The 8,883-nt window shown below is 46.9% G+C and overlaps 1 protein-coding gene across 3 annotated transcripts in view; it reads right to left on the bottom strand.

Annotated features, from left to right (window-relative positions):
• The window catches only part of LOC130117738 (myelin-associated glycoprotein-like), a 55,865-nt gene extending 49,199 nt beyond the window's left edge, over positions 1-6,666 (bottom strand). For 2 of the 3 annotated variants that reach the window (XM_056285924.1, XM_056285927.1), the window contains exon 1: positions 623-784. The gene's annotated coding sequence lies outside the window, so the exon portion shown is untranslated. Of the gene's footprint in view, positions 1-622; positions 785-6,537 lie in introns of those variants that run through there. The other variant, XM_056285925.1, reaches the window with a different exon arrangement.
• Positions 6,667-8,883: the final 2,217 nt, after the last annotated feature.

The raw sequence follows: 8,883 nt of genomic DNA, 5'->3' as shown, positions 1-8,883 counted from the left end.
CGTCTCACCTTCAAAAACACTGCAAAGAAGACCAGCTTATCAAGGTATATTTTGTTGTGAGTCTCATAATGCTTATTTCAAGATATTGCTGGAAAAAATTTAATCCAACTGAAACAAGCACATTTCCCACCCAAGCACGCTTGTGGGGATTTCCACTAAACAGGAAAAGAAATGTAAATGTGTTGAAACAAGCCCGTCATCAGGAAACAAGTGCACTTTACTGAAACATGCAGCAACTACTGCCAGCGGGGCGAGCAGCTGTATCTAGCACCATCTCCAGATAAGCACAATAAGAGTGACGGCCAGATAAAAGACCTTGTTAAGCTTGTCTCTTGCAGTGAGGAGCTGTGTTTCAAGATATCCTGGCCGCCATCGTCCCAGCCTGTTACGATCCAGACTTCTCACCACCATCTGCACTTCAACAAAAGGGCAGGAGTGCCACGCATCAGCACCAACAGGCCCGGCCCCAGCAGAGCCGCTGACACCACCCGCGAACTGCACCACAACGGCCGCATTGATGGAGCAACAAACGGCTGACATAGTGAGCACATGCATGCATACTTACACACAAACACACACACACACACACACACACACACACACACACACACACACCACTTGCCTCATACCAGCCTCAGCAGCCGGCTCCAGCTCTTCTGTGTGTTTCTTCCCGATGGCTCAAAGACTTTTTTTCCTCCTTCTGTGTGTTTCCTTTCGAGGTATCCTGGATGCTGGGTGCTACTGGGAAGGCTAGAAAGAGAGAAAATGGCAGAAAGCGAGTGAGTGAGCGGGGGAACAGAAGCAGCGAGAGAGAGAGAGAGAGAGAGTTTGTGTGAGCTCTGGTATATGTCGATGAGCACCGTGGGCAGTTCTGAATATGCATTCAAACATTTCTGGGCCGGTTTCTGGGCCCACTCGGCGCATTCTTGTCCTCCATTACCATCCTGTCCCATGTGGCTCCACGTGGCTCCATGTCCCATGTGACGGGCCTGGCTCACCGCTCAGGGCCACAAAGGTGTTCTAACATTAGCTCACCTTGAATGCTGAGGCCAGCTGTTTGAGCAGCACACCAGGGTAAAAGCACACCAGGGTAAACGGCACACGAGCGGCCGGGAGCTGACTCAGTCCAATCCCCCGGCTTGCTGCAGCCATGAGGAGGTGTATGAAACGTGGGTGGAATCTCAGTCTCCTGAGGAGAGTGTGTCTGTTCTGATGTAATGGTAAACTGCAGTACAGCGTTCTGATCTTCCACGGATGTGTTGTAGGTGTTAAAAACCACCCAGCACCTAAACCAAAACTGCACATGCACACAGAGTCATCACAAAGAGAAGCTGGTGTGTGTTTCAAAAGATGTGAGGCAAGTTTTTTTATGGGGCGGACTGACTGGTTGTCACCATGGCGGTGAACGCCATGGCGGTGAAGAGTTGCCTGGCTGAAGCATGCTGGTGGGTAGACAGCGTAATCTCAGTCTACTGGGTCCCCCTACTTAACAAAGACAGCTTGTCTCCGCGAGTGGAGTGCTGCACATCGCTGCTAAGGTGGATCACTTTCTCCACATGCCAGTGGGCCGGCGGCCAAGTGACGGCGTCAACCGAGCTGTGAACACACCCCGGGGAACTCCTCCACAAACACACACACAGCTCCTGAAACAGCTGCAAAATAGCCATAATGGAGGGGCGTGGGGAGTGTGTGTGTCTGGGTGGGGGGGTAGCTGGAAGAATACTGCATTGATAGTCTGGAGTCATGTACAAACAAATACACAGCATGCCATACCCCCTACACACACACGCAGCACAAAGCATGGCAACATACGCCTCAGTGTGAGGCCTACAGCTATGTGACCTTTCACCCCCCCCCGTTCCCCACTGCTCTGTGAGGGCAAGGCTTTAGCTTCTGTACACAGTTGCGTGTGTGTGTGTATGTATGAATTCAGTGTGCATAGAGAGGGAAACATTCAGACACTTGAACATACAGACAAATGAGTGTCTGTACAAATTGTGTGTCAGGTTCCAGCAGTGTTGGTGCACGTGTGCATCGACACACACAAAAGAGTGTGTACACAACCAGAAGTGGTGGTCATTACGCCGTCTGAAACCTCTTAAGGCCAGAAACCTGTCACACATACTGCAAAGGCCATGATGCTGCACTTTTTTCCAAACTCACTTCCTTCCTCCATAAATCCTATTCTGAATTTATCAGCTGGTTCCCTGCTGGACCTCAGGGGTACAGTCACTGTTTCAACTGATGATGATGATGATGATGATCACAGCAGAAACCCTTCATGACTGGTTTCACATTTCTGTCAGGTTTCTGTCCTACATACCAGCTACAGGACTTGTACAACCCCAGCTGTGTGGAGAAGGACAGTGGTACTGTGACTACTGTACACACGTTATGCCAGGGGCCCCGCCGGGCCCCGGGAGGGGGCCCACCGGGCCCCAGGAGGGGGCATAATAGGATCACTGTATGCAGAACACTGCCCATTGTGTGGTGGAGAAACCGGAGGAATTTTTTTTTTTCCGGAACAGACTCGCTCACAGCTTGTGCTTTGCTGCTTGCCCATGACGCGCGTCGGTCGACCAGCGAAGGCCCCAACCAGAGTGCTGGAGTGGAGCAGATGGTCTTCAACATGGCCGCTCCCCCTCCAACGCCTGGCGTGCTGAGCCGAGAGGGGCTCCGGCACACTGCTGCACAGGCACGTAGGCACACACACACACATTTCACACTTGCATTGTGTGTGTGTGTGCTGGTATAATGGTGAATCAGTGCAGTGATGCGTTCATACATGTTTTCTTTATTGCACGTCATTTACCTGACGCTCTTATTCAGAGCAGCGCTCGACTGTGTCCAGGACCACCTACACCACAGACCGCTGACAGTACTGACGCTTCGCTTTATCTACCACAGCACCTGGGACTTCTTCACCTGGCAACCCGAGTGTCCCTGCACCGACCGATTCAGCGGCCTCCCGCCGCGTGGGCAGGTGGTGAGCAACAGGCCTCCTCTCTCATTAGAGCCTGCTCTCTTCCGCACTGGACAGTAGGCGGCGACAAGCAGAATTACACACCTGCTCACAGTACAGACCCAAAGCCAACAATCCTGACCGTAAATAATGGAATATGGCCCCGTCCCAAGACTCCAAATAAGCCACTTCCCTTTCTACCCTAGACACTACAGGAAATAGACGGAGCGACATGGCTGGGGCTCCATCTCCAGCCTTCTGCCTCCACCTAATCAAGCGTTCTTGAACTCTTACAAGGTTGACTGCTTACTGACACGTTGCTGCTGAAGTCTGTCGTTCTGTAATACAGACTGAAAGCGCCACATGACAATTCTCTCTGAAGAGCAAAGCCAGAAATGTGGGGTCTCTGGGGTATTCCGAAGACTCAGGGGTCTGTTATTATTATCAAACCTCATCTCAACTGAAATCTCAGTTCATCAAATCTCAGCCTCCTCCACCTGGCACCAGCCTCCTCCACCTGGCACCAGCTTTCTACCTGGGTGCAGTAAAACACTCACTCTGCCTGAGGACACACTCGCTGCTACTGGCAAGGAAAGTCTCAAAAGTACACACTGGATAGTAAATACTGGATAGTACACACTGGATAGTACACACTGGAGAGTACACACTGGATAGTAAATACTGGATAGTACACACTGGATAGTAAATATTGGATAGTACACACTGGATAGTAAATATTGGATAGTACACACTAGACAGTAAACAATGGATAGTACACACTGGGTAGTACACACTGGATAGTAAACACTCGATAGTACACACTTGGTAGTACACACCGGATAGTATACACTGGGTAGTACACACTGGATAGTAAATACTGGATAGGCTTGTAGAAGCCACCACTAACAGAGGTACAATGATAAGGAAGCATACCGACATGTGCACAAATGCACTTACTCACTCACTCTCTCTCACACTCACTCTCTCTCTCACACACACACACACAAACACACACATGCGTGCTCATTACCTTAGCACCATCAATTGTAAACTCATTTAGATGCACACTCGTCATCTGAACAACTATACAGAAGGACACACACACTCCTGCCTCAACAACTATACAGAAGGACACACACTCCTGCCTCAACAACTATACAGGACACACACTCCTGCCTCAACAACTATACAGAAGGACACACACACTCCTGCCTTAACAACTATACAGAAGGACACACACTCCTGCCTCAACAACTATACAGAAGGACACACACACTCCTGCCTCAACAACTATACAGAAAGACACACACACTCCTGCCTTAACAACTATACAGAAAGAAACAAACACTCCTGCCTCAACAACTATACAGAAGGACACACACACCCCTGCCTCAACAACTATACAGAAGGACACACACACACTCCTGCCTCAACAATCATACAGAAGGACACACACTCCTGCCTCAACAACTACACAGGACACACACACTCCTGCCTCAACAACTATACAGGACACACACTCCTGCCTCAACAACTATACAGAAAAACACACACTCCTGCCTCAACAACTATACAGAAAAACACACACTCCTGCCTCAACAACTATACAGAATGACACACACTCCTGCCTCAACAACTATACAGAAGGACACACACTCCTGCCTCAACAACTATACAGAAAAACACACACTCCTGCCTCAACAACTATACAGAAGGACACACACTTCTGCCTCAACAACTATACAGGACACACACTCCTACCTCAACAATCACACAGAAGGACCCACACACTCCTGCCTCAACAACTATACAGAAGGACACACACTCCTGCCTCAACAATCAGACAGAAGGACACACACACTCCTGCCTCAACAACTATACAGGACACACACTCCTACCTCAACAACTATACAGAAGGACACACACACTTCTGCCTCAACAACTATACAGGACACACACTCCTACCTCAACAACTATACAGAAGGACACACACACTCCTGCCTCAACAACTATACAGAAGGACACACACTCCTGCCTCAACAATCATACAGAAGGACACACACTCCTGCCTCAACAACTATACAGGACACACACTCCTGCCTCAACAACTATACAGAAGGACACACACACTCCTGCCTCAACAACTATACAGGACACACACTCCTGCCTCAACAACTATACAGAAGGACACACACACTCCTGCCTCAACAACTATACAGAAGGACACACACACTCCTGCCTCAACAACTATACAGAAGGACACACACTCCTGCCTCAACAATCATACAGAAGGACACAAACACTCCTGCCTGAACAACTATACAGGACACACACACTGCTGCCTCAACAACTATACAGAAGGACACGCACTCCTACCTCAACAATCATACCGAAGGACACACACTCCTGCCTTAACAACTATACAGAAGGACACACACTCCTGCCTCAACAACTATACAGAAGGACACACACACTCCTGCCTCAACAACTATACAGGACACACACTCCTGCCTCAACAACTATACAGAAGGACACACACTCCTGCCTCAACAACTATACAGAAGGACACACACACTCCTGCCTCAACAACTATACAGGACACACACTCCTGCCTCAACAACTATACAGGACACACACTCCTGCCTTAACAACTATACAGAAGGACACACACTCCTGCCTCAACAACTATACAGAAGGACACACACACTCCTGCCTCAACAACTATACAGGACACACACTCCTGCCTCAACAACTATACAGAAGGACACACACTCCTGCCTCAACAACTATACAGAAGGACACACACACTCCTGCCTCAACAACTATACAGGACACACACTCCTGCCTCAACAACTATACAGAAGGACACACACACTCCTGCCTCAACAACTATACAGAAGGACACACACACTCCTGCCTCAACAACTATACAGAAGGACACACACACTCCTGCCTCAACAACTATACAGGACACACACTCCTGCCTCAACAACTATACAGAAGGACACACACACTCCTGCCTCAACAATCATACAGAAGGACACACACACTCCTGCCTCAACAACTATACAGAAGGACACACACACTCCTGCCTCAACAACTAGACAGAAAAACACACACTCCTGCCTCAACAACTATACAGGACACACACTCCTGCCTCAACAACTATACAGAAGGACACACACACTCCTGCCTCAACAATCATACAGAAGGACACACACACTCCTGCCTCAACAACTATACTGAAGGACACACACATTCCTGCCTCAACAACTATACAGAAGGACACACACACTCCTGCCTCAACAACTATACAGGACACACACTCCTGCCTCAACAATCATACAGAAGGACACACACACTCCTGCCTCAACAACTATACAGAAGGACACACACTCCCCCCACAACAAACACACCAAACTTCATGCAGACCACACATTTCCAACAGCATCAAAAAAATCACCCACAACCAGTGAGTCCAGGTGTGACACCGCCATGGCCTCCATCCCCGTCGCCTTGGTTCACTAAGAGGAAAGAAGAAGCGTTGTTAGAGTCCCGTAGTGGCTGCTACTCACCCCGTGTAAGGTGGATGTGGCGAGCCTCCGACTGTCAGGGACCTCCTGTATCAGCTGTGCGAGCAGACTGTCCCAACACTCACATGCACTGCCAGCAAATCGTCACGCCAGCCTCCTGCCAACGAGAGCTCTCGCCACCCTCTGTACCATGCCCCAACGGAGGGGAGGGCTGTGGGGGCAAACTACTCCCCCCCCCACCACCACCACCACCACCACCATCATCCACATCACCACCAATCCTCCCGTATGGAAATCAGAAATCCATTGTAAGCAGCATTGTTCTGGGGCTAGATCCTGATGTACACACCATTCAGAAATACGCAACTCGCACTACCCCGGGGCCACAATGGGCCACAATGCGCGGCACTGTTCCCCTTTGCCCCAGCAAAATATGGGTGAGGCTTTGAGCTACAAGGCCCCTTCCATACAACGTGTCCAGTTGGGTTGACGCTGGATGGAACTGAGCATATTTATTCATTTTGGATTGATGGAGTGCACGTCGACTTTTCTTTCTTTCTTTCTTTCTTTCTTTCTTTCTTTCTTTCTTTCTTTCTTTCTTTCTTTCTTTCTTTCTTTCTTTCAGATCAGTGCAGGGGGAGGTGGGGGTGGGGGTGAGGGTGAAGGTTGGGGTTGGGATGTGTGGTTAAGAGTGGTAATGAACAAGAAAGGCAACAGACTGACATGGTTGAGGTAGACGTGTAGATGGTTAAATTACTTGCTGAAGGCCCCGGCTGAGCACTCAGGGTCTCATGAGGAAGTCCACAGTCCCAACACATGGTGAACCACCGCCTCAGCATCTTCAGCACCTGTCAGAGGGTAACACCTGTTGTCATCTATTGTGTACTAATACTAATAAAGGCACACCTGTTGTCATCTATAGTGTACTAACACTCATAAAGTCATACCTGTTGTCATCTATAGTGTACTAATACTCATAAAGTCATACCTGTTGTTATCTATAGTGTACTAACACTCATAAACTCACACCTGTTGTCATCTATAGTGTACTAATACTCATAAAGTCATACCTGTTGTTATCTATAGTGTACTAATACTCATAAACTCACACCTGTTGTCATCTATTGTGTACTAACACTAATAAACTCACACCTGTTGTCATCTACAGTGTACTAATACTCATAAACTCACACCTGTTGTAATCTGTACTGCACTAATACTCATAACTTCACACCTGTTGTCATCTATAGTGTACTAATACTCATAAACTCACACCTGTTGTCATCTATAGTGTACTAATACTCATAAGCTCGCACCTGTTGTCATCTATAGTGTACTAATACTCAAAGTCACACCTGTTGTCATCTATAGTGTACTAATACTCATAAAGTCACACCTGTTGTCATCTATAGTGTACTAATACTCATAAAGTCATACCTGTTGTCACCTATAGTGTACTAATACTCATAAAGTCATACCTGTTGTCATCTATAGTGTACTAATACTCATAAAGTCATACCTGTTGTCATCTATAGTGTACTAAAACTCATAAAGTCATACCTGTTGTCATCTACAGTGTACTAATACTCATAAACTCACACCTGTTGTAATCTATACTGCACTAATACTCATAACTTCACACCTGTTGTCATCTATAGTGCAGTAATACTCATAAAGTCCCACCTGTTGTCATCTATAGTGCAGTAATACTCATAAAGTCACACCTGTTGTCATCTATAGTGCAGTAATATTCATAAAGTCACACCTGTTGTCATCTATAGTGTACTAACCCTCATAAACTCACACCTGTTGTCATCTATAGTGTACTAATACTCATAAAGTCATACCTGTTGTCAACTATAGTGTACTAATACTCATAAACTCACACCTGTTGTCATCTATACTGCACTAATACTCATAAACTCACAACTGTTGTCATCTATACTGCAGTAATATTCAGAAAGTCACACTTGTTGTCATCTATACTGCAGTAATACTCATAAAGTCATATGTGTTGTCATCCATACTGCAGTAATAATCAGAATGTCGTACCTGTTGTCATCTATAGTGTAGTAATACTCATAAAGTCATATGTGTTGTCATCTATAGTGCAGTAATACTCATAAAGTCATACCTGTTGTCATCTATTGTTTACTAATACTCATAAAGTCACACCTGTTGTCATCTATAGTGCAGTAATACTCATAAGCTCGCACCTGTTGTCATCTATAGTGTACTAATACTCATAAAGTCACACCTGTTGTCATCTATAGTGTACTAATACTCATAAAGTCACACCTGTTGTCATCTATAGTGTACTAATACTCATAAAGTCATACCTGTTGTCACCTATAGTGTACTAATACTCATAAAGTCATACCTGTTGTC

The sequence above is a fragment of the Lampris incognitus genome, chromosome 9 (genome assembly GCF_029633865.1).
Source record: "Lampris incognitus isolate fLamInc1 chromosome 9, fLamInc1.hap2, whole genome shotgun sequence".
NCBI lineage: Eukaryota > Metazoa > Chordata > Actinopteri > Lampriformes > Lampridae > Lampris > Lampris incognitus.
This window is presented reverse-complemented; position numbering and strand designations above follow the sequence as displayed.